Source organism: Bos grunniens, chromosome 5 (genome assembly GCF_055505025.1).
Source record: "Bos grunniens cultivar Pamir isolate PY7600 chromosome 5, Bosgru_T2T1.0, whole genome shotgun sequence".
In the NCBI taxonomy this organism is placed as follows: Eukaryota; Metazoa; Chordata; class Mammalia; order Artiodactyla; family Bovidae; genus Bos; species Bos grunniens.
Window position 1 is genome coordinate 103,057,463 of NC_141169.1, and position 26,768 is coordinate 103,084,230.

Consider the following 26,768-nt stretch of genomic DNA (forward strand, 5'->3'; position numbering starts at 1 on the left):
GTAACATTTGTATAGCTACTCCAGTTTTCTTACGGTTAGGATTCACACAGTATGTACATTTTCCCCATCATTTTACTTTCAACCTTTCTTTACCCTCATATATAAGCTGAATATCTTCATGGTAGCATTTACATGAATTTTGTGGTTTTATCAAGATGGGCATTAATTTGAAATATCTAATCAATTTACTGTAAGTGCAGTTATTGGTATTGTTGGGCTAGTATCTATAATTTCCTTTTAATTGACCCACGTGCTTTATGTTCCTTTTCCCTCTCTTTTCCCCCTTCTTTTTTATTAAACAGATCTGTTATTATTCCAAATTTTCCTTTTTCCTTTGATTTTCAGCAGCTTTATTAGGTGTGGGAGTTTTCATGCTTATTCATCCATTTTTAAAAAATTCTCAGTTATTATATCTTCAAGTATTAACTTCTGCTGCTCTGTCTCTCTGTCTTAGCTTCTCTTCTCCTCCTATCCCACTCCTCCTTCTTCTCATCTCTAGGACTCCTCTAAGTCAGTAATTCTGTGTTGAGTTCTATCTAAAATTCTTCTAAACTTATTAATTCAACTCTCTAGACATTTTATTTTCAGTTGGTAACTGTTCCTTGATTTTTATAGTTATAATAAGTTGTTAATGTTTTTCATCTTTTCACCATTTATTCTCTCATTTCCTCTTTTTTCCTCGATATATTGATCTTAGTTAAAATCTATATCTGCTAACTCCAGCACCTCTATCCTGTGATCTCTGCCTTCTCTTATTTTCTTTTTTTTCACTTTGTTAATATGTCATGTCATCCCATGTCTTCGTCATTGAAAAAATGATCCTCCAGATGCATTTTCTAACCTTGAGAGGATTCATATTCTGTTTAGTTAAGCAAGTAGGAGAAGGGTTGAAGATCGCTCAAATATATAAATACAACTGAGAACTGAGCTGTAACAAGTCTAGGTTGCGGTTTTGGTAGCACTCAATCCACCTCTTATCTCTCTGTCCATGTGGCATGGGCCTTCAAAGATTTTGGTTGAGAACCTGGATATTTTGGTAGCTCAGCACCTAAGAGAGTAAGGGAACATCCACTCTGCTCTCCAAGACTTTTGACATAGATCTTTGGCTTCCTGCCAGCTTCATGGCTTGTATAATGAGCACATATTCTATCTGTTGTGTGAGAAAGGATTTCAGGTCTCCAATTCTGTCTCACCACCAGGTAACCCCAAATTATGCTGGCTTCTCTGTCCAAATAGGAGTCCTCTGTTTCTCTGAGCCCAGATTCTGAGCCACTAACCCAGGCATCAAATTGGGAAATTCCTCCAGAGAAAAAGAAGCTGTAGATCCTTGGCTAACATTGAAACATATTACATGATCTCCACTCTTTAGAATTTTAACATATTTAGTCCATGTTGTGTCCACAAATTTCTGATACTTTTCAGTTCAGTTCAGTCGTTCAGTCATGTCCGACTCTTTGCGACCACATGAATTGCAGCATGCCAGGCCTCCCTGTCCATCACCAACTCCCGGAGTTCATTCAAACTCACGTCCATCGAGTTGGTGATGCCATCCAGCCATCTCATCCTCTGTCGTCCTCTTCTCCTCCTGCCCTCAATCCCTCCCAGCGTCAGAGTCTTTTCCAATGATACCTTTACTTAAAGAAAATTTCCAGCATTTAAAGTTGTGCCTAACCAGACCATTGGCCTGCTTTCTCTTCCATTCTTCATGGAAGTACAGAATTTGAGGTTTTATTCTCTACTTTTCACTTACTTAAACTACGACAGTGATAGACATCATTTACCCTTTCTTTCCATGACTGGTTATGTATCAAAGGACAGAATAATGTAGTGTGTCTGTCAATATTGTTTGTTCAAAGGCTTTCAAAGCAGGACTATAACATATTTTTGCTCTGAGAGTTAGAAATACATATTTTCCCCTAGAGAACAAATAACTCCAAATTTTATGTAATAGCAATTCCTGACACCATGTCCAAGGAGAGATTATATTCATTTGGGAGAAGAAGCTGCATTCTGTGATTCCCAGTGGAATCTGGCCAATGTCAGTCAATATCTTCTGACATCATCTCTCACGCAGGGTTGTTTAATCTACTCAAAGAGATTATATTTTTTGAAACTAAGTATCCAGATCTGGAGTTTGAAGCTTAGAATCATAAGTGAACTATTCTGGGGTAAACCATGGTGTCTCACAGACCATTTGTTTTTCAGTTCTCATGACTATACCAAGGAGAATGATTTTTTTTTAAATTAATTTTATTTTATTTTTAAACTTTACATAATTGTATTAGTTTTGCCAAATATCAAAATGAATCCACCACAGGTATACATGTGTTCCCCATCCTGAACCCTCCTTCCTCCTCCCTCCCCATACCATCCCTCTGGGTCATCCCAGTGCACTAGCCCCAAGCATCCAGTATCGTGCATTGAACCTGGACTGGCATCTCGTTTCATACATGATATTTTACATGTTTCAATGCCGTTCTCCCAAATCTTCCCACCCTCTCCCTCTCCCACAAAGTCCATAAGACTGTTCTATACGTCAGTGTCTCTTTTGCTGTCTCGTATACAGGGTTGTCGTTACCATCTTTCTAAATTCGAAAGATGGTAAGGAGAATGATTTTAATGATAGAGCATTCATGGCTGCTCCCCGAGGCTTCTGATGAGGCCACTGCCTGACTCTAAAGTCAATGACCAAGAGTGTGTAGCTTATAAAGAATACATCCAGCTACCAGCCTAATCCTGTGACTCTGAACTCATTTAACCCCTCAGGGTAGAGAGACCAACATTTCCTGTAAATCTTTTTCAGATTCTGTGCAGAGCTCTACAAATCAGAATGTTAACTCTGATAGGACCTTGTAACACCATCTGTCTCAGGCTACCTAGTAGTAATATTTCCTGTTTTTGTCCATTTTCATCCTTGTTATGCTCTTATCACTTCCATAAGAAACCAGATCTAGATGTTCCACAGGGCAATGGCTCCACAGCATCAGCTTCTGAAGACAGCGCCCCCAACTGCTCGGGTGAGGGTCCCACAAGACAGAAGATCTTTCTCATCTCCTGGTCAGCACCCCATTGCCCCATTTCTGTCTCCTCAGACAGCAGACAGCTCTGCCTGGTGGACGGGGGTGGGCCCTGCACCAAGAGAGTGGAGATCCTTCACCAGGGTTCCTGGGGCACCATCTGTGATGACAGCTGGGACCTGGACGGTGCCCGTTTGGTGTGCAGGCAGCTGGGCTGTGGAGAAGTCCTCAGTGCTGTGGAGTCTGCTCCCTTTTGGGCGGGATCAGGACCCATCTTGCTGGATCATGTGTATTGTGGAAGAATGGAGTCCCATGTGTGGCAGTGCCCTTCCCGTGGCTGGGGGAAGCACAAATGTGGTCATGACAAGGATGCAGGAGTTACCTGCTCAGGTATGATCAGTGAATTGCCCACCTACTGAAAGAACAGAAAGCTCCAAGGAAGATGGTGTCTGATCACCAGGGCAATAGATGTGTGAGCTAGAGACGTCTGAGATATCCTCCTTGAATGCATAAAGTATCTGTGAGTGATCAGTTCAGTTCAGTCGCTCAGTGGTGTCCGACTCTTTGCTACCCATGGACTGCAGCATGCCAGGCTTCCCTGTCCATCACCAACTGCCAAAGCTTACTCAAACTCATGTCTATTGAGTCGGTGATGCCATCCAACCATCTCATCCTCTGTCCTCCCCTTCTTCTCCTGTCTTCAGTCTTGCCTAGAATCAGGGTCTTTGCAAAGGAGTCAATTCTTCCCATCAGGTGGCCAAAGTATTGGAGTTTCAGCTTCAGCATCAGTCCTTCCAATGAATATTCAGGACTGATTTCCTGATGGGCTTCATTTATTGCTACTTTCCTCTTACAAGTCTCTGCTATTTCTTCTCCAGTGATCTTACCTGATATAGCTTAATCTATATCCCAATAAAAATTGATACTCATTTTAATATAATTTACTTTTGGAAGAGTGAAACATTTGCAGATCACCACACGCACCTGCTTTGCACAGTGAGCCCATGGGAGGAAAGGGCTAGAATGAGGCTGTACCTTCCAGGATGGAGTCCTTTCTGTATATATAGTGCGAAATACTTTTTTGTGCTAGGTTAGTAGGAGTGGAGGCACAGGGGACATCATCAAACAAATCGGAGAGGAACTTATGGATTTGTGCCAAGTTGAAAGTCCCCTTTGAAAATTTAGATTTGAATATTCATAGCTCTTTGACTGGTAGGACAATAGAGTTGTTGATGATATGTTCTGAGTCTGGGTTCTCCTTTCATTGTTACTAGGAAGGATTGTCTGTTCTTTTTTTTTCTTTAAAACCTCTGTATAAACCAAAATTTTGGAGGAACACTTAGCCACACACTGACAAGTCAAAGACATAGGCAATAAAATATGAATTTCTATGTTTTGTGGTAATAAATTATATTTTATACCTGATGTCTTCAATGATATAAGAGAATTGTGTTTGGGGGCTTGTTTGATAGGAATAGGAATAAGAAGACACCTGTAATTTTTGAAGAAGGTGGAGGAGACTTACAGTAGCTAAGAGGAAGAAGAAGGGCAATGGGAGATGTCAAAGGCCATATGGGGTTCTCTGAGCATCACTGCGGGTCCAGGTGTGGTGTGGAGGATGCTATGTGTGCCTAAGGATACAGGAGGTCTGTACAGCAAGAGACCAGACAAGGATGTATTTTTATTATATTTAATACCTTTATCCACTCACACCAGCCTCCTATTGCACAAATTTTCTTACAATTTTCACACACATATCCTTTTGTATAAAATTTAAAATCAAGTAGAAAATAAAAAAGAAATAATAATATGTCTCAGAAGTATCTATCCTGATGTGTACAAGACTTTATTGATTATTCAGCATATATTTGAGTGTTTAGCATGTATCTTGGTATATGAAACAGCATACAAGAAATATTTCTTTCTTGTTCTTTTTAAATTTGTAATCTCATGGGATTGATATAGAACCTAACAACCTATTAAGTAAAAATGTTTTAATTAGAATGTATATCCTATGACCAAACTCCCAGCCAGACCACACCAGATGTCCTAACCTGGACTGGGGAGTTGAAAGTGGGTAAGTAACAAAAGGCTAACAGATCATCCTGGCTCTCACCACTCCTTCTTGGATAAGTGCTCAAGCTGGTCCTTTGATTCATTAATTTCTATAGTGTCTTTTCTGTTCTCTCCTGTTCTCTATAGTAGATTTTTATTCTGTTGACATATTCTTTCTGAACCTTCAATGTTCTCATACTTATGAAATCAGAGTCCTTTACCAGAAAGAATTCCACCATGTACATAATTATAAGCACAGTCAGAAATCAGGCAAATGTATTTAAAAATTGTTCTTTATGATGAGAAGTTTTATTTTTTTCATTAGGTTATCTTTCCTCTATCCAAAATGTGGTCCCTGAAGGTCAAATGTCTCCCTCTTTCAGTTTCATACTCCATCCACTCTCAGTTTAACCTACCCTTCATCCCACCCACACTCCACTCCTACAGAAGTTCTTCCCTTTCAGACTCTCTTTTCCATCTGTTTGTAGCTCTTAGGATTGTTTTCTCTTGTCTGCGGTGGGAGAAATAGGAAAGGGAAACAGGGTTAGGTTGCAGATGGAAGGAGGACAGGGGTAAAATGTGTTAAAAACTTGCTGGACAAATATTTTCCCCAAATCTTCCTTTCATCCATATTGAGGCTTTTGTAATGTAGAAATCTGTAAATTATATATGGCTGTTTGCTCTGTCTTCTCTTCTTCTCCTTCTCCTTTTTTTTTTTTTTTTAACAGCATGATGACTATTTCTCAAGAAATAGGAAAGTAGTTTGCAGTTAGCATATGAATGCATGCTAGGTCTCTTCAGTCATGTCTGACTCTTTGTGACTCTGTGAACTGTAGCCCATCAGGCTCCCTCATCCATGGGATTCTCCAGGACAGAATACTGGAGTGGGTTGCTATGCCCTCCTCCCACAAATTGAACTTGTGCATTGGCAGGGGGTTCTTTACCACTAGTGCCACCTGGGAAGCACCATTTAGCATATAGATAGAATTTAAAAACATTAAATTACCTCCACTCCATAGCATTTGCTAAGACTCTCATGTGTTGGAAGAAAACCAGTAATATGAACTAATGAACACAGTTAGTCATCTTGTATAGTCCCACTGAGAACTCATTCTCTCCTGGGTTCATTGGTAAATCCTAGGCTTTCTTGAAAGATGGCTAGGACCAATCCTTTCTCCTACGATCTGACCTTTCTTCATATTCAAACTCATCTGTGGACAATTTCTTTTCACAATTCAAGTTGGATAAGAAATTCTTGGAATTCTTCCAAGAATTCCATAAACATCAGAGATTATGAGAAACATATGGGAATCATAAGAAGTAGACTTGTTATAATATCTAGCTTTCCTTCCATGAGCCATAAGTCTGTTTATAGACTGACCTGCACTCAGATCTCTCGATTGATTTCCCTTGTATCAGTGACTTGAGTATTGACTCCTGAGAAAAATCTGCCTGGACTTCTAGCCCCAGAAATGTCAGGATGGCCTTCTAACCTTGTCTGGATCTTAGTTCTCTAAACTCTTGAATCCCAAGGACCTATTTCACTCTGGGTTAGTTCAGTTCTGCACCCAAGTCTGATGCCCATTGCAGTGCGGTTTCCTTGGGCCCTATAGTTTCCAGACCCTTAAATGAGGAATTCTCATCCTAACCAACATCAAATATAGGTTTTTGGAATTCAACCATTCTAAACTAACTCTGCAAATCCTTCTGAATTTCTCTTCTGAACCTTGCCCATGAAAATGCAATTCTGACACTGTCAAATTTTCTCTTCATGCCTCAGTGCTGGAAAATAAAAGCTTTCACACCATTGCCTGTGACATGTTTCCAGTTGCCAAGCCAGGATTATGAACATATTTATTTGTTTCTCTCAGGATTTGTGCGTCTGGTTGGAGAGGATGGACCCTGCTCTGGGTGAGTAGAAGTTTATTCTGGAGAAGACTGGGATCCCAGTGTATGATGGAAACTTCACACTCCCCACTGCCCAAGTCATCTATGCAGACCTGGGGTGTGGCAAATCTGTGTCAGTCCTGGGACATGAGCTCTTCAGAGAGTCAGATGGCCAGGTCTGGGCTGAAGCGTTCAGGTGTGAGGGGGAGGAGACTAAGCTCTGGTCCTGCCCCAGAGTGCCCTGTCCAGGGGGCACTTGTCACCACAGTGGAGCTGTTCAGCTTGTCCTTTCAGGTGAAATGTAGGTCAGGACTAACCTCCCTGCACATTCTGTTCAGGTGAGAAATCATGAGATGTTTCTGAAATTCTGTTATCTCATATCCAGCATACTCAGAAGTCCGGCTCATGACAAACGGCCCTTCTCAGTGTGAGGGGCAGGTGGAGATGAAGATTTCTGGACAATGGCGAGTGCTCTGTGCCTCCCACTGGAGTCTGGCCAATGCCAATGTTGTCTGTCGTCAGCCTGGCTGTGGAGTGGCTATCTCCACCCCCGGAGGACCACACTTGGTGGAAGGAGATGATAGGATATCAACAGCCCGATTTCACTGCTCAGGGGCTGAGTCCTTCCTGTGGAGTTGCCCTGTGACTGCTCTGAGTGGTCCTGACTTTTCCCGTGGCAACACAGCCTCTGTGATCTGCTCAGGTAAGAGAGAGGGAAAGGCTACTGATACTTAGGATGCTCCTGGAGTGAAATGTCCCTAAGAGCAGATGGTGAGGGAAAACTGGCTTAAAAAGGTAATTTCTCTTTTTAAAATTTATTTATTTTAATTGGAGGATAACTACTTTATAGTATTGTGATGGTTTTCGCCATACATCAGTATGGATCGGCCATAGGCATCCATTTGTCCCCTCCATCCTGTACCCTCCTCCCATCTTCCTCCCCACCCCATCCCTCCAGATTGTCACAGATCACCAGATTTGGGAGCCCTGCATTATACATCAAACTCTCAATGTCTATCTATTTTGCATATGGTAATGATTATGTTTCAATGGTATTCTCTCAAATCATCCCCCCATTAACAAATAGATTCAAGAGATTAGATCTGATAGAGTGCCTGAAGGACTATGGATAGAGGTTCATGACATTGTACAGAAGGTGGTGATCAAAACCATCCCCAAGAAAAAGAAATGCAAAAAGGCAAAGTGGCTGTCTGAGGAGGCCTTACAAATAGCTGAGAAAAGAATAGAAATGGATGAGAGAAAGGAGACGGTTGGGGAGTGTGTTTTTGTTCCGTGGGGGTCGCGGTCTGGGCCAGAGCCGCCGCAGACCACGAGTTAAAATTTTTATTTAAAAAAAAAAAAGGAATCTCCACACTGTTCTCCATAGTGGCTGTACTAGTTTGCCTTATGATCCAGCAATCCCACTGCTGGGCATACACACTGAGGAAACCAGAAGGGAAAGAGACACGTGTACCCCAATGTTCATCGCAGCACTGTTTATAATAGCCAGGACATGGAAGCAACCTAGATGTCCATCAGCAGATGAATGGATAAGAAAGCTTTGGTACATATACACAATGGAGTATTACTCAGCCATTAAAAAGAATACATTTGAATCAGTTCTAATGAGGTGGATGAAACTGGAGCCTATTATACAGAGTGAAGTAAGCCAGAAGGACAAACACCAATACAGTATACTAACGCATATATATGGAATTTAGAAAGATGGTAACGATAACCCTGTATACGAGACAGCAAAAGAGACACTGATGTATAGAACAGGCTTATGGACTCTGTGGGAGAGGGAGAGGGTGGGAAGATTTGGGAGAATGGCATTGAAACATGTGAAATGTCATGTATGAAACGAGATGCCAGTCCAGGTTCAATGCACGATGCTGGATGCTTGGGGTTGGTGCACTGGGACGACCCAGAGGGATGGTATGGGGAGGGAGGAGGGAGGAGGGTTCAGGATGGGGAACACATGTATAATTTTTTTAAATTAAAATTGAAAAAAAAAAACGGAAAAAAAAAAAAGAATAGAAGTGAAAAGCAAGGGAGAAAAGGAAAGGTATACCCATATGAATGCAGAGGTCCAAGGTATATCCAGGAGAGATAAGAAAGCCATCCTAAGTGAAGAATGCAAAGAAATTGAGGAAAACAATAGAATGGGGAAGACTAGAGATCTCTTCTAGAAAATTAGAGATACCAAGCGAACATTTCATGCAAAGATGGGCACAATATAGGACAGAAATAATATGGACCTAACAGACCAGAGGATATTAAGAAGAGGTGGCAAGAATATACAGAAGAGCTACACAAAAAATCTTAATGACCCAGATAATCTTAATAACTCAGATAATCACTCACCTTGAGCCAGACATCTTGGAGTACAAAGTCAAATGGGCTTTAGAAAGCATCACTACCAACAAAGCTAGATGGAATTCTAGCTGAGCTATTTCAAATCCTAAAACATGATGCTGTGAAAATACTGCACTCAATATGCCATAAAATATGGAAAACTCAGCAGTGACCACAGGATATGGATCAATGGACTGGTTCCAAATTGGGAAAGGAGTGTGCCAAGGCCATATATTGTCACCCTGCTTATTTAACTTATATGCAGAGTATATCATGAGAAATGACAGGCTGGGTGAAGCATAAGCTGGAATCAAGATTTCCAGGAGAAATATCAGTAACCTCAGATGTGCAGATGACACCACATTTATGGCAGAATGTGAAGAGGAACTAAAGAGCCTCCTGATGAAGGTGACAGAGGACAGTGAAAAAGTTGGCTTAAAACTCAACATTCAAAAAATGAAGATTATGGCATTTGGTCCCATCACTTCATGGCAAATAGATGGGGAAACAGTGGAAACTGTGTCAGACTTTATTTTGGGGGGCTCCAAAATCACTGCAGATTGTGACTGCAGCCATGAAATTAAAAGACACTTACTCCTTGGAAGGAAAGTTATGACCAACCTAGATAGCATATTGAAAAGCAGAGACATTACTTTGCCAACAAAGGTCTGTCTAGTCAAGGCTATGGTTTTTCCAGTAGTCATGTATGGATGTGAGAGTTGGACCGTAAAGAAGACTGAATGCTGAAGAATTGATGCTTTTGAGCTCTGGTGTTGGATAAATCTCTTGAGAGTCCCCTGGACTGCAAGGAGATCAAACCCATCAATCCTAAAGGAAATCAGTCCTGAATATTCATTAGAAGGATGGATGCTAAAGCTAAAGCTCCTATACTTTGGCCACCTGATTTGAAGAGCTGGCTCATTAGAAAAGACCCTTATGCTGGGAAAGAGTGAAAGCAGGAGAAGAAGGGGACGACAGAGGTTTAGATGGTTGGATAGCATCCCTGACTCAGTGGACATGAGTTTGAGCAAGCTCTGGGAGATGGTGAACCACAGGGAAGACTGGTGTGCTGCAGTCCGTGAAGTCGCAAAGAATCAGACATGACTGAGCGACTGAACAACAACTCCTCCCAGTGAGTCCAAATGTCTGTTCTTGCATCTGTGTCTCAAAAGGTAGATATTCCATGGTGAAATATTATAGCAATTTAATTACTTTCTCTTGCATATAATTGTACATTTCTTCTGGGATTGATATCTGTGTAAGACAAGGGGCAGGTTGCCATTTCCTTCTCCTGGATTCATATGGACATCCAACTGACTCAGAATCCTTTACTGAACAGGCTCTTTTCCCCATTGCAGTGTCACCTTTGTCATAAGCAGAAGGGCATATGTGTCTGTCCTTTATGACAGTCTACTCTGTTCCATTGTATTATTTGTCTGTCCTGGCACCAATACTGTATTTCTTAAGTATTGTATTTTTACACTGTCTGAATGATTTTAATTTATGAGTGTTACTTTTTATTAACTCCTCTAATGCTGTTTCTTTTCTTGCCAACTGTGTTGGTCTTTCTAGGCCTTTTGGATTTTGTATAAGTTTTGGAATCAGCTTGTCACTTTTCACCTCCCCCCCAAAAAAACCCTAAATGTATTTTGATTGTGACTAGATTGAATCTATGTATAAATTTGAGGATGATTAACAATTTTGAGTCTCCCAGTTCATTGACATCATATATCCCTCCATTCAGTTAGGTCTTGAATTTCTCTCAGAGGTTTTGCCCATCTTCTACTAGGTTTTCTCTTAGACATTTTGTTTTTGATGCTATTCATATTTTTTTGTGTGTAAAAGTGTCCTAAGAATGAATTTTTTGGACTTGTTTCACCTTTTAATATTTTTTTTGAGACTTACAGAAAAGTTGTAAGAATATGAAACTGGAGCCTATTATACAGAGTGAAGTAAGCCAGAAAGAAAAACACCAATACAGTATACTAACACATATATATGGAATTTAGAAAGATGGTAACAATAACCCTGTGTATGAGACAGCAAAAGAGACACTGATGTATAGAACAGTCTTATGGACTCTGTTGGAGAGGGAGAGGGTGGGAAGATTTGGGAGAATGGCAATGAAACATGTATAATATCATGTATGAAACGAGTTGCCAGTCCAAATTTGATGCACGATACTGGATGCTTGGGGCTGGTGCACTGGGACGACCCAGAGGGATGGTATGGGGAGGGAGGAAGGAGGAGGGTTCAGGATGGGGAACACATGTATACCTGTGGTGGATTCATTTTGATATCTGGCAAAACTAATACAATTTTGTAAAGTTTAAAAAAAAAATCCCAAACTATTTGGGAAAAAAAAAAATTCCCAGATGACCTTTACCTGGATTTCCCAATATTAGTATTTTGCTTTAATCTTTTTTAAAAATACATATATTTTAAATATATATTTTTTATTAAAGTGTAGTTGACTTACAATGTTTCAGGTGCACAGCAAAGTGATTCAGTTACACAAATACACATTATTATTTTTGAAATTATTTTCCATCATAGGTTATTACAAGATATTGACTATAGTTCCCTATGCTGTACAGTAAACCACTGTTACTTGTTGCATATCTATTTTTAAATTAGAAATCTAGCATTCTAGTCATACGAAGTCAAACAAGTGGAATCAAAATGTCATAAACTTTTTAGTTAGGCAAAAATTTATGTTTTCTAAAATATACATATTATACATAATTATACATGTGTACAAAAGCTTTTCTACTACACTTGATAAAGGCTTGAGTAAGAACATAAAAAAAAAAGAGATGGAGAAATTGGAGAATATAAACTAAATGAAATGGGAGCACTGAATATGAAATAGAAAAAGTGAAACATGATCTTTTACTTTTATCTAGTATGTTTCACTTTTTCTATTTCATATTCATTCTTTCTACTCTGCCATCTTGAATTGCAAGTCCTATTTTGCTTTTATCTTTATCTCTCTGTTTGTCTCCCTCTCTTTTTCTGTCTGTCCCCCTCCTGTTCCATTTGTCCCTAAATATGTAAACTCTTTCTGAATTAGGTTGCAGACGTGATGTCCCTTTATCTCTAAAATACTTCAGGGAATTTCCACAGTTATTAACCACAGTTCAGTCAAGTCTCAGAAAACTTCGGCTCCAGATGACATCTAAGTGCAACCACATGAAAAACCCCAAGACAGAACTGCCAAGTTGAGTCTTTCTCAGATTACACCCAGGGAATCATAAGCAAACTGAAGTATATATGTTTTGCTTTAGTTGCTAAGTTTTGGGGGGAATTTGTTTTACAGCATGATAACTGGGACACTTACCGTGTGACCAGCATTTCTAAATAGAGGAATATTTGTCCTCTGATCTTCCATTGTACTCTTTCTACCTTATGCTGATCTACCACTGAGATACACTCGTTCTCTAGTTCTTAATTCCAGCTATTAAGTTTTTTATCTCTAGAATTTTTGTTTTTGTAATCATTTCCTTGCCAAGATACATATCTTGTGAGTTAATTTTATGAGCATTTTAATCATGGCTGTTTAAATTCTCTGTCAATGGAATCTAGAAAAAGGGTACAGGTGAACCTATTTTCAGGGCAGAAATAGAGATGAAGACCTAGAGAACAGATGGGAACACACTGCAGTGGTTAGGATAGGGCAGGATGAATTGAGAGAGTAGCACTGACATGTATACACTGTCACATGTGAAACAGATGGTAGCAGGAAGCTGCTGTATAGCACAGGGAGCTCAGCTAGATGCTCTGTGATGACCTAAAAGGGTGGGATGGTGGATGGGGAGGGAGGGAGGCTTCAGGGGGTGGGTATATATGTATACTTTTGGCTGATTCACATTGTTGTACAGCAGAAACTAACACAACATTGTAAAGCAATTATCTTCCAGTAATAAAAATAATAAATTAACAAAATCAAATAAATTCTCTGTCTGGTAACTCTAATAGCTGGATACCCTGGGATATTCTTTCCGATGTTTCCTTTTGCCTCTTGAGTTTCCGAGAAATCTCTTTTTGTATTTGTTTAAATGATAGACATTGAAGATGAAAAATTGTAGAAATTCTTCAGAAAGGATTTTGTTTTGCTGCTTCTACTTAGGGATAGATTTAGGAGTAACACACCTTATTCAACTCATTCTTAGTGCAACACTTGGCTTAAACCCAAATTATGGCACTGTCAGAAGCAGAATTCTCCATAGAGAAAGTGGATACTAAAGTTATGATAACTTTACTGATATGCCATAGCTTTCATTTCAGGCTCCACTGCTAGGTCATTTTTTAACCTTAATTTAGTTTTCTTTACGTTAACCCTCCCAGCCCTCTGATCATTGGTGTCTCTGCAGGAAACCAGACCCAGGTGCTTCCCCAGTGCAATGACTCTGTGTCCGAACCAGCAGGCTCTGAAGCCTCAGAGGAGAGCGCCCCCTACTGCTCAGGTGAGGGTCCCACAGGACAGAAGACCCTTCTTACCCACTGTCCCCTCACTCCCCTCACCCCCCGTCACCACCCCATTTTCCCATTTCTCTCTCCTCAGACAGCAGACAGCTCCGCCTGGTTGATGGGGGTGGTCACTGTGCCGGGAGAGTGGAGATCCTTGACCAGGCCTCCTGGGGCACCATCTCTGATGACGGCTGGGACCTGGACGATGCCCGCGTGGTATGTAGGCAGCTGGGCTGTGGACAAGCCCTCAATGCCACGAGGTCTGCTCACTTTGGGGCAGAATCAGGGCCCATCTGGCTGGACGACCTGAAGTGCACAGGAAAGGAGTCCCATGTGTGGAGGTGTCCTTCCCAGGGCTGGGGGCGGCATGACTGCAGACACAAGGAAGACGCGGGGGTCATCTGCTGAGGTCAGCACTTCACACTGTCCACACTTTGGGGGAGCGGTGGGGCTCTGGAGGACGGGGATCTGAGTCCTGAAGGAGAGATGCTGAAAGGACTAGAGAAGGAAGCTTCCTCCCATGGGGCCTGTGTTTCCAGCAGACGTGAAGACGAGGTGCTTTCACTTCCTCCTGCGGCAGCTGAGACTGTGGTCCTTTTTTCTCAGCAGTGTTTCCTGGCAGAGCCGTTTCTGACAGTTTCCACGTTAAAGCAGGGCTCTCCCTACTGTGGTAGGACAGTCTGGAGATCCTGTGGATGATGTAATGAAAGTACAGACTTACTCTGTTCAGTTCTGTATGCTAGGAGTCTGATGAGGATCTCTGTGGGCCAACATCCCAGTGTCCACAGGGCTGTGTTCTTCCTGGAGGACCCCTTTCCCAGCCTTTCCTGGTTTCTGTGTGGTCTCATTCCTTGGCTTGGGTCTTACTTCTTCAACAACAGCGCTTCTTCTGACCATTCTTCCTCACTTACATTTCCCTCTGACTGGAACTGGGAAGGGTTGTCCATTTCTAGGATAGTGCGGCTAAGGAGGTGTTTAAACTGGGGTCTAAACATCCCAAGGTCCTTAAGTTTGTTACATCTGTAAAGTTCCTTTTGCTAGGTCAGGTACATATTCACAGGTACTAAGGATTGGTATGTGGACATTTGTGGCTCCGTTATTTTGCATTCCTCCCCAAATACCCACATCACATTCCATTCACAAACCATTTTAAGAGTTTGTTTTCAGGAGGCAGGAGTCAGTTCTCCATCCCACAGGTGCCCTGGTAGGTCTTTCTCTGTTTGTATCCACTACATCATCGTGGTAGAAATAGAAAGACAGACACAAATGGACAAAGTCAGGTAGAAGTGAAGCAATGATAGTGAAAGGTTGTTGTTGAATCATGCAAAGATGCTGGGATTCTTGGCCCCTGGAGGAGAATTCAATCTGGGGCCAGAGACGAGGCTTGGTCATTCAGAGCTTTTGTGTAATAAAGTTTTATTAAAGTATAAAGGAGATAGAGAAAGCTTCTGACATAGGCATCAGAAGGGGGCAGAAATAGTACCCCTCTGCTAGTCTTCGGCTGGATGTTATATAGTCACTAGCAGTCTGTTAAAGAAAGAAAGGAATGTCTTAAAATTCAGAATGGCACCAGGCCCCTCACCCATAAGATGCATTTTGGGATAATCTTGGCACCAAATGGCTTATCCTGGGCCATAAAATGATTAACTTGAATCTTGAAGAAGGGCAGACCACCATACAAATAGTTTCATTTACATAGATTAGGGGAACAATACCTGAGTATAACGTACTGGTTTGTCAAGTAGGTTCTGAGCCAAGAGGCGGAACCAACTTGAAGACGGAGCTTGGGGTAAATGCATAGTATATTAGCATCAGTTCAGTTCAGTTGCTCAGTCATGTCCGACTCTTTGTGACCCCATTAATCGCAGCACGCCAGGCCTCCCTGTCCATCACCAACTCCCAGAGTTCACTGAGACTCACGTCCATCGAGTCAGTGATGCCATCCAGCCATCTCATCTTCTGTTGTCCCCTTCTCCTCTTGCCCCCAATCCCTCCCAGCATCAGAGTCTTTTCCAGTGAGTCAACTCTTCACATGAGGTGGCCAAAGTATTGGAGTTTCAGCTTCAGCATCATTCCTTCCAAAGAAATCCCAGGGCTGATCTTCAGAATGGACTGGTTGGATCTCCTTGCAGTCCAAGGGACTTTCAAAGGTCTTCTCCAACACCACAGTTCAAAAGCATCAATTCTTTGGCACTCAGCCTTCTTCACAGTCCAACTCTCACATCCATACATGACCACAGGAAAAACCATAGCCTTGAGTAGATGGACCCTTGTTAGCAAAGTAATGTCTCTGCTTTTGAATATGCTATCTAGGTTGGTCATAACTTTCCTTCCAAGGAGTAAGTGTCTTTTAATTTCATGGCTGCAGTCACAATCTGTAGTGATTTTGGAGCCCCCCAAAAATAAAGTCTGATACTGTTTCCACTGTTTCCCCATCTATTTCCCATGAAGTGATGGGACCAGATGCCATGACCTTCATTTTCTGAATGTTGAGCTTTAAGCCAACTTTTTCACTCTCCACTTTCACTTTCATCAAGAGGCTTTTTAGTTCCTCTTCACTGTCTGCCATAAGGGTGGTGTCATCTGCAAGCTTAAGAAAAACATTTCCATAAGAAAAAGGCATTGGTTATCTCTAGGTTTGAGAACTTCAGGCAAAACCAGGTGTCCTTATGGCAATACAGTATTTTAAGAGAAACCCCCTTTTAAATTTGTATAGAGATGGAAAAAATATCACTAGTTTGTTTCCTCCTGCTGCTTAAGAGAGATAAAAATGTCTGATACTTGCAGGCTATTTCCTCTTTTGGAGACCTCTGGCCTTCCTGCCTGTTACCCTGTCAATAGTCTTGTCAACTAGTGGGCATCTCCGCAGTTGGGTCAGGGATGTATGGTCATAGTTTCTGGGAGACAGGAAGACCCAGAGCCCTGAGCGGAGTGCTCACTGTGTCCTGTCTCCTCTCTTTCAATCTTAGAGTTCCTGTCCCTCAGGATGGTGAGCAAGGACCAGCAGTGTGCTGGGTGGCTGGAAGTTTCCTACAACGGGACCTGGGGCAGTGTCTGCCATAACCCCATATATGACATCACTGTGTCTATGATCTGCAGACAGCTTGGCTGTGGGGACAGTGGAACCCTCGACACTTTTGTTGCCCTTAGAGAAGGTTCTAGACCCTGGTGGGTAGATGGAATCCAGTGTCAGAAAACTGACACCTCTCTCTGGCAGTGTCCTTCTGACCCTTGGAAATACAGTTCCTGCTCTCCAAAGGAAGAAGCCTATATCTCGTGTGCAGGTGACTTACTGTTTCTGTGTCTGTCTCAACCCCAACGGATGTTGTTAGAGTGATTTATGCTTTCCAGTCTAAGTGATGATTTTAAGTTGAGTCTACAAAATATCTATGTGCCTGTGTCTGTGTGTGTTTATATTTGTTGTGGAGTGTGGAGACCAATAAATGATGAACAGTTACAGTTATTTCAACTGATGATCACATGCACTGAATGTCTCAGACCAGTAGATAATGAGCCTGTGTTTTCACATGTCATTTGCACTGAGTCAGACCTTAGATAATCTTATGTGAGGACAGGACCACCCCCAGCTGTCCCTGATCCACTGTTTCCCCGTTGTGTGCAGGGAGAAGACCAAAGAGCTGTCCAACTGCTGTCCCCTGCACAGGTATGTCAGCCCCCTCCCCTGTGGCTTCCAGGGGCTTCTTCCTCCCACCAGGGCAGTCACAGGAGGGGCTGCTGCCTTTTCAGACAGAGAGAAGCTCCGGCTTAGGGGAGGAGACGGCGAGTGCTCAGGGCGGGTGGAGGTCTGGCACAGCGGCTCCTGGGGGCACCGTGTGTGATGACTCCTGGAGCCTGACAGAGGCTGAGGTGGTGTGTCAGCAGCTGGGCTGTGGCCAGGCCCTGGAAGCCATGCGGTCTGCAGCATTTGGCCCTGGAAATGGGAGCATCTGGCTGGACGAGGTGCGGTGCGGGGGCCGGGAGTCTTCCCTCTGGGACTGTGCTGTGTAGCCCTGGGGGCAGAGCGACTGCAAGCACGAGGAGGATGCTGGTGTGAGGTGCTCTGGTGAGTGAGGGGCTCGGGGTCCACCCTGGGCGAGCTGGGGCAGCACGGGGACAGCGGGCTGGACCATGGGTGGTGGGGAGTTTGTGTTCAGAGAGTGTCTGGGTGCTAGGGCTCTGATCTAGCACAGTGAAGCTGGGAGGACTGGACACTGATGTCATGGAGACTGAGGTGGTGATTTCAGGGCTCAGGAGGGAAAAATGGGTTACCTTGTGATCTGGCCAATTCCCTTTACCCAATCTCCTGTTTTTCTCTTTAGGTGCAAGGACAACATTGCCCTCGACTACAGCAGGTACTGTGGTCCATCCATGGACAGGGGAGAATACTCAGATTCTGGTAACCTGTTCTGTGGGCTCTCTGACAACTCAGGAGATGAAAGAGCCTATGGAGTCCTGGCTGTTGGGAAGGAGCTGGGGCATTATGATGGGGAACACCCCTGCCTTGGTTCCCAGGGCCACATGTTTCTCAGGCCCAGGATCCAAGAGTCTAGTTCCGGTGGTGCAGATTCTAAAGTTCTCCCATTCTCCTACCTCCCCCTGAGTGTTGCTCCTCAGCAGTGAGGTGCGGGTCTCAGGACTGTTTGATGCCCAAGGAGAAGAGATGAGCCAGGTCCTCAGAGGCTGTCTCGGCAGGGCAGCTCCCTGACAATCCCCGGCTTTGCATCGGGGCCACACTGGCCAGAGTGGAGTTGACTTGTCTCAGGATGAGACCTGGAGGAGCCCAGTCACTATTAGTATATTTGTGTCTGAGGCTAGGATACCATCATCCAGAGCCCCCAGAAATGCTGGTACAGGGAGTTTCTCTGTGCCCAGGGCCTTCTTCACACCCTGTTGCCCTGCTTTCCTGGGGGGCCAGACCAGCCTCAAATCCTCTCCCTGGCATCTTCTCCCTGCCTGGCGTCCTCTACCTCATCCTGGGGTCTCTTCTCTTCCTGGTCCTCATCATCCTGGTGACTCAGCTGCTCAGATGGAGAGAAGAGCGCAGAGGGGGGCTGCAGGGCGAACTGGGGACCAGGGAGAGTGTGTGCAGGCGGGAGATGGGGCAGGTGTGAGGAGGGGAACCTGGGCCGGTCTCTGTTTTGAGTCTGTAGAGCTCCACGTGCTCTGTGCTGAGCTCTAAGGGCTGAACATACAGAGGTTCTTAGGACTGGGGTGTGAACTCTCATATGTCATGGCCTCTCCTGTGAGACCAGAAAGAGTCAGGGCTGAGCTGTGGATTCAGGTCAGATGAGGGGAGAAGGTGCCAACACGGTGCACAGGGTAAGAGATGATGCTGAGGTCCAGGCAGCCTCTGTGTGAGCATAGGGGAGATGAAGGTGGGTCTGCTGGATCAGGGTGTCTGGGGCCGCATCTCTGACCTGCTAGGGGATCTCTCAGCCTTATCCAGCTATGAAGATGCTCTTGCTGAAGCTGTGTATGAGGAGCTCGATTACCTTGTGACTCAGAAGGAGGGTCTTCTGGGCAGCCCAGGTGGGTGTCTCTGCCTGCCTTCCTGGGACCTCTGGTTGTCACCTTCCACTGGCTGTGAACATCTTCTCAGCATTCACAGACCCCACGGGTGTGCCCCAGGCTTATAGAGGCAGCTCTCCAAAGTGGCAGGATGGCCTCTCAGAGCCCCATGAGCCCCCAGCCCCCATCTACACTGCAGGATCTATGTCTGTCCCTTCCCAGCCTTAACACAGGTCCCGTGAGTGTGGGGAGGGTCATTCTGTGTGTTGTGTGATGTTTGGCTCCACTTTAGGCCTCCTGTCAGATGGTGAGGACAACAATGACTCCACATCTGCTCCAGGTAATAGAGGTAGACCTGCCTCATCTGGGCTTTGGGGAGGAGAGTTTCCCTCATAGAGATGAGATGCAAGGGGAACAGTCTTCATTTGATGGACCAGAGGCATCCCTTGTGTCCAGATGGGTCTGTCCTTCCCTTTCTCTGACTGTTCTGTGATGTCTCACATTGGGGTGCGGCTCTCTATGTCCAGAATCACAACAGGCACACACTGGTTTTAAAAATAATTTCTGTAAAGCACAATTTGTCAAAATAGTAACGCTCAATGGTAGGAGAGTTACTTCGGAATATATATTTTCAAACAGGAAATATTAAGGTATGTAAAATCATGTTTTGGTTTATGGACACATCAAAATGAAACATGGTCTTAGAGAAAAAAAATCTTTTAAAACAAGGAGTGACTGGTGCCTCTAGCAGCTCAGAAACTCTGGGTCAGAAGGATCCTAGGTATTTCTCAGACCGACCCCCTCATTGTGGTTTCATCTGACCCCTGCTCTGCCCTCAGAAGTGCCAGATCAGAGGACTGTTGCCCTTGGTGAGGATTATGATGATGGTGAAGAGGTACCAGTGACTGGGGCTCCTCATGACTCTCAGGGGAGTGAGGAGGAAGTGCTCCCAGAGAAGGAAGATGGTATGAAGTCTCAGGTGAGTGGGGAGATTATCTGATCCCCTGTAATCTTCGGTCTTTGTCCTGGAAAAGGTGAATTTGACCTCCTCAATGCCCAGCCTCTCTGCAGTTTCAAAATATGGGTAATCTCATGCATTTGATGAGCCATCCTAATGGCTCAGATGGTAAAGAATCTAACTGCAATGCAGGAGACCTGGGTTTGATCACTGGGTCAGGAAGAGCCCCTGAAGAAGGGAATATCTACTCACTCCAGTATTCTTGCCTGGAGAATCCAATGGACAGAGGAGCCTGGTGGGCTACAGTTCATAGCGTTGCAAAGAGTCAGACACAACTGAGTAACTGGTACTTCACTTCTCAACCATATGCCATCTTTAATGCTGTCAGACTCCTTTGGGGGTGAGGAATCACTCTACTTTTGGTGTTTATGTCCCCATAATGCCACATAAATTTTCATTTTATTTGTGATATACCTACATTAAAATTTATAGGTTAGGGACTTTTCTGGTAATCCAGTGGTTAGGATTCTACACATTCACTTCTAGGGCCTGTGTTCAATCCCTGGTTAAGGAACTAAGATCCCACAAGCATTGTGTAGTAGTCAAAAGAAATAGATAGCTTATAGATTAATTGAGCATATTTACCAAATCCAAAAATAGACAAGTGTTTTGATAACATCTCTGTGCTGCCCTGAATGTGAAAGACAGAGGTTTTAAAAATGTATTGCAGATATATTCCTAAGTATTTTATTCTTTCCATTGCAATGGTGAATGGAATTGTTTCCTTAATTTCTCTTTCTGTTTTCTCATTATTAGTGTATAGGAATGCAAGGGATTTCTGTGTGTTGATTTTATATCCTGCAACTTTACTATAGTCATTGATTATTTCTAGTAGTTTTCTGGTGGAATCTTTAGGGTTTTCTATGTAGAGGATCATGTCATCTGCAAATAGTGAGAGTTTTACTACTTCTTTTCCAATTTGGATTCCTTTTATTTCTTTTTCTGCTCTGATTGCTGTGGCCAAAACTATGTTGAATAGTAATGGTGAAAGTGGGCACCCTTGTCTTGTTCCTGACTTTAGAGGAAATGCTTTCAACTTTTCACCATTGAGGATAATGTTTGCTGTGGGTTTGTCATATATAGCTTTTATTATGTTGAGGTATGTTCCTTCTATTCCTGCTTTCTGGAGAGTTTTTATCATAAATGGATGTTGAATTTTGTCAAAGGCTTTCTCTGCATCTATTGAGATAATCATATGGTTTTTATTTTTCAATTTGTTAATGTGGTGTATTACATTGATTGATTTGTGGATATTGAAGAATCCTTGCATCCCTGGGATAAAGCCCACTTGATCATGGTGTATGATCTTTTTAATGTGTTGTTGGGTTCTGATTGCTAGAATTTTGTTAAGGATTTTTGCATCTATGTTCATCAGTGATATTGGTCTGTAGTTTTCTTTTTTAGAAAACTATAAAACACTGGTGAAAGAAATCAAAGAGGACACTAATAGATGGAGAAATATACCATGTTCATGGATTGGAAGAATCAATATAGTGAAAATGAGTATACTACCCAAAGCAATTTATAGATTCAACGCAATCCCTATCAAGCTACCAACAGTATTCTTCACAGAGCTAGAACAAATAATTTCACAATTTGTATGGAAATACAAAAAACCTCGAATAGCCAAAGCGATCTTGAAAAAGAAGAATGGAACTGGAGGAATCAACCTACCTGACTTCAGGCTCTACTACAAAGCCACAGTTATCAAGACAGTATGGTACTGGCACAAAGACAGAAATATTGATCAATGGAATAAAATAGAAAGCCCAGAGATAAATCCACGCACATATGGACACCTTATCTTTGACAAAGGAGGCAAGAATATACAATGGATTAAAGACAATCTCTTTAACAAGTGGTGCTGGGAAATCTGGTCAACCACTTGTAAAAGAATGAAACTGGACCACTTTCTAACACCATACACAAAAATAAACTCAAAATGGATTAAAGATCTCAACGTAAGACCAGAAACTATAAAACTCCTAGAGGAGAACATAGGCAAAACACTCTCCGACATACATCACAGCAGGATCCTCTATGACCCACCTCCCAGAATATTGGAAATAAAAGCAAAAATAAACAAATGGGACCTAATTAACCTTAAAAGCTTCTGCACATCAAAGGAAACTATTAGCAAGGTGAAAAGACAGCCTTCAGAATGGGAGAAAATAATAGCAAATGAAGCAACCAACAAACAACTAATCTCAAAAATATACAAGCAACTCCTACAGCTCAACTCCAGAAAAATAAACGACCCAATCAAAAAATGGGCCAAAGAACTAAATAGACATTTCTCCAAAGAAGACATACAGATGGCTAACAAACACATGAAAAGATGCTCAACATCACTCATTATCAGAGAAATGCAAATCAAAACCGCTATGAGGTACCATTTCACACCAGTCAGAATGGCTGCGATCCAAAAGTCTACAAATAATAAATGCTGGAGAGGGTGTGGAGAAAAGGGAACCCTCTTACACTGTTGGTGGGAATGCAAACTAGTACAGCCACTATGGAGAACAGTGTGGAGATTCCTTAAAAAACTGGAAATAGAACTGCCTTATGATCCAGCAATCCCACTGCTGGGCATACACACTGAGGAAACCAGAAGGGAAAGAGACACGTGTACCCCAATGTTCATCGCAGCACTGTTTATAATAGCCAAGACATGGAAGCAACCTAGATGTCCATCAGCAGATGAATGGATAAGAAAGCTGTGGTACATATACACAATGGAGTATTACTCAGCCATTAAAAAGAATACATTTGAATCAATTCTAATGAGGTGGATGAAACTGGAACCTATTATACAGAGTGAAGTAAGCCAGAAGGAAAAACATAAATACAGTATACTAACGCATATATATGGTATTTAGAAAGATGGTAACAATAACCCGGTGTACGAGATAGCAAAAGAGACACTGATGTATAGAACAGTCTTATGGACTCTGTGGGAGAGGGAGAGGGTGGGAAGATTTGGGAGAATGGCAATGAAACATGTAAAATATCATGTAGGAAACGAGTTGCCAGTCCAGGTTCGATGCACGATGCTGGATGCTTGGGGCTAGTGCACTGGGACGGCCCAGAGGGATGGTATGGGGAGGGAGGAGGGAGGAGGGTTCGGGATGGGGAACACATGTATACCTGTGGCGGATTCATTTTGATATTTGGCAAAACTAATACAATTATGTAAAGTTTAAAAATAAAATAAAATTAGAAAAAAAAAGTAAAAAAAAAAATGTATTGCAGTATTGACATTTGTGAGTCATCTGATAATTTAAGATGAGGTCTGTGTATAAGGTTGCAATGACATGTACAAAGTCTATGGTATATGGTGGCCTTAACATTAAGCCATGTTGGTGGATCATTGACTCGGAGCTGATGGTCAGCTAAGGTCTAATTTCCTCCATATATTTCAGTTGTCAAGAGAAAACACTCTTTCTCTGGAAAAGAGTATTCATCCATCTGAGGGCCTGTGTGGTCCCTGGGAGGGGCCATCTGTGGATGCTCCCGTGATACTCTTTGTGGACATTTGGGAACATGCATCAAGACAACTAAGAGCAGAGTTGGTTTATGAGTGAGGAACTCAGACTTTCCCTGTGTCCACTCTCCCTCTCACTGTGATTTCACATCTGTCGGCTGTGAGAGGAGAACATTTAAGTTTGTTGTTATGCTCTTACTGTTCCTGGGCATCTCCTTGCTAGTGTGTAGCCTGGAAGCAGATCTTCCCAGAGCTCCTGTATGAGCACAGGTCTCCTGTGATGCAGAATTTCCATATGAACTGAGGCCCCAGAGACCACATGGACCGGATCTGAGAGGACAGCCTGGATCCATCCTCACTGTAACTGGTGTGAAATAGTCTGAGCCTCCTGTCCACACCTGGGTCCCAGGGATGCTTTGTCATCATCACTTTTTTAACAAGCTTCCAACACACTGTCCAGTTCCTTTGTCTCCGTTCTAATTATGCTTCTCTTTGCTCTTTCAGGCTCTTCTCTAAATATCTCTAGAGAGGAAGCTGATCCTGGGGAAGGAGAACAGAGCCCGTGCCTACTCCAGGGGGAGAAAGGGGACCCTGGGTACGATGATGTTGAACTCAGTGTCCTGGGAACATCCACAGTGGCTTTCCTATGATGTTGTATTAAATACAAGATGATGCCTCAGATATTCTAATTGCTTGTATTTCAATAGAGGCTGACCTGTGATGGTGTTATATGGAAATTGCTCAAAATGAAATATTCTGATTAAAGTAACTTTTTCTTTTGCTTTGTTAATAATTACCAAGTTCCATTTCAAATGCGTTTAGATGGTTGGTCCTCAAACACCATTTTCCTCAAAGGAAATACAGATGAGTGCACTTTGCTCACCTCCTTCAAAGGCTAATGAGACTTTGCCTGGGATCACAAATGCTCCAGGTCACTCTTACTTAGAAAAAGCATCTAAACTTGGTCCACATTCACACTATCCTTCCTAGCAAGATGAATTTGCCGACCAGAAAATATAGTCAGAACCTGATAGAATTATTTTATTTGGTGGGAATGCTTAGGACTCTAAGCCCTGGAGACAGCATCTCAGTAGCTCTGAGAAAACTGCTTCAAGCAGGCAGGAAGGGAAGTCAGGTTATATACAAGTTTGTAACAAAGGGAGAGGCAGTCTGAACATCAAAGACCAGGTACCAAGTTAAGGGATTTAGCGTTCTGTTTCTGGGAAGATGCAATCCTTTGGACTCACTGGATTCAATCCTTCCATATGCAGCTCAGCTATCTGGGACCAACCCTGTTTCCTTGTTCACCTTAAGGGGTGGCAGATGACTGCTTCTTGCTTTCCCCAGCTCCTCAGCAATCACCATGGTGGCGGGGGGGGGGGTGGCAGCATCCCCTGGATCAGTTTGGGAGCCCTCATTCACAACTGGAGACCAGAAATCCTTGATGGCTGTGACATTTCTTGTTTATTGATATGGCAGGAGATATTTTCATTTCACAAACTCATGAAAAAAACCCAATCCTGAACATTCCTGTATGTTCCCCTTGAGATGTCACATCACCTGTTTTAACCTGTTCTTGGTCACCGGACTTGGATGTGAGTTTCAAAGTTGGAGTTTGCTCTTGGGAGAAAAGGGATACAGTTTTCCTTAACCTGCCTAAGTGTTCACAGGCCAATTAAAACTCTAACTCTGCCTAACTACCTCTCCCTTTTTCATCTCTCATTCCCTAGGTTACTTTATCTGTTTATTTCTCAAGCAGATGTAGATTCCCCCTTGCTCTCTCCCATGTCTAGTCAGTTATCAAATCCTTATGAATCCATTCTTTCCATACCTTTGTACTTTTTCTTCAGGACATTACCATTTCTTGTCTGTCCAATTATCTATCCTTCTGAGTGAATTATATCAGCTCATCTCTCTCTCTAGCTGATGGATGGCAAATTGTTGCTCACCCATACCCTGTATTCACGTGGGACAAGAGGGCAAGAAAGTGGAGACCTAGGCAGAGGGATCCAGAAGAAGGGATATAGATGGGAAGATCAAGTACGTTTGTCTACTTATGTTTCAAAGATGTAGATGGAGCAATCTGATATGACTGAATTCTTAAAGGAAGTTCAGTTCACTTCAGTCTCTCAGTCGTGTCTGACTCTTTGTGACCCCGTGGACTGCAGCATGCCAGGTTTCCCTGTTTATCACCAACTCCCAGAGCTTACTCAAACTCATGTCCATTGAGTCAGTGATGCCATCCAACCACCTCATCCTCTGTCGTCCCCTTTTCCTCCCACCTTCAATCTTTCCCAGCATCAGGGTCTTTTCCAATGAGTCAGTTCTTCCCATCAGGTGGCCAAAGGATTGGAATTTCAGCTTTAGCATCAGTCCTTCCAAAGAACACTCAGGACTGATTTCCTTTAGGATGGGCTGGTTGAATCTCCTTGCTGTCCAGGGATTCTCAAGAGTCTTCTCCAACACCATACTTCAAAAGTATTAATACATCAGTGCTCAGCTTTCTTTATAGTCCAAGTCTCACATCCATACATGTCTACTGGAAAAAACATAGCCTTGACTAGACGGACCTTTGTTGGCAAAGCAATATTTCTGCTTTTTAATATGCTATCTAGGTTGGTCATAGCTTTTCTTCCAAGGAGCAAACGTCTTTTAATTTCATGGCTGCAGTCACCATCTGCAGTGATTTGGGAGCCCCCAAAAATAAAGTCAGCCACTGTTTCCCCATCTATTTCCCATAAAGTGATGGGACCAGATGCCATGATCTTAGTTTTCTGAATGTTGAGCTTTAAGCCAACTTTTTCACTCTCCTCTTTCACTTTCATCAAAGGCTCTTTAGTTCTTCCTTGCTTTCTGCCATAAGGGTGGTGTCATCTGTATATCTGAAGTTAGTGATATTTCTCCTGGCAATCTTGATTCCAGCTTGTGCTTCATCCAGTCTAGCATTTCTCATGATGTACTCTGCATATAA

At 42.9% G+C, this 26,768-nt stretch overlaps 1 pseudogene across 1 annotated transcript in view; it reads left to right on the forward strand.

The window, feature by feature from the left end:
* LOC147372821 (antigen WC1.1-like) overlaps window positions 1–24,478 on the forward strand; it is a 47,946-nt pseudogene extending 23,468 nt beyond the window's left edge. The window contains exons 5-17 of the transcript XR_015164316.1: window positions 3,093–3,407; window positions 6,944–7,253; window positions 7,345–7,662; window positions 13,691–13,783; window positions 13,882–14,196; window positions 16,757–17,071; window positions 17,410–17,451; window positions 17,535–17,850; window positions 18,107–18,139; window positions 19,224–19,316; window positions 19,588–19,635; window positions 20,135–20,274; window positions 24,302–24,478. The product of XR_015164316.1 is annotated as an antigen WC1.1-like (transcript). The remainder of the gene's footprint in view (window positions 1–3,092; window positions 3,408–6,943; window positions 7,254–7,344; window positions 7,663–13,690; window positions 13,784–13,881; window positions 14,197–16,756; window positions 17,072–17,409; window positions 17,452–17,534; window positions 17,851–18,106; window positions 18,140–19,223; window positions 19,317–19,587; window positions 19,636–20,134; window positions 20,275–24,301) is intronic.
* The last annotated feature ends 2,290 nt before the right edge of the window (window positions 24,479–26,768 follow it).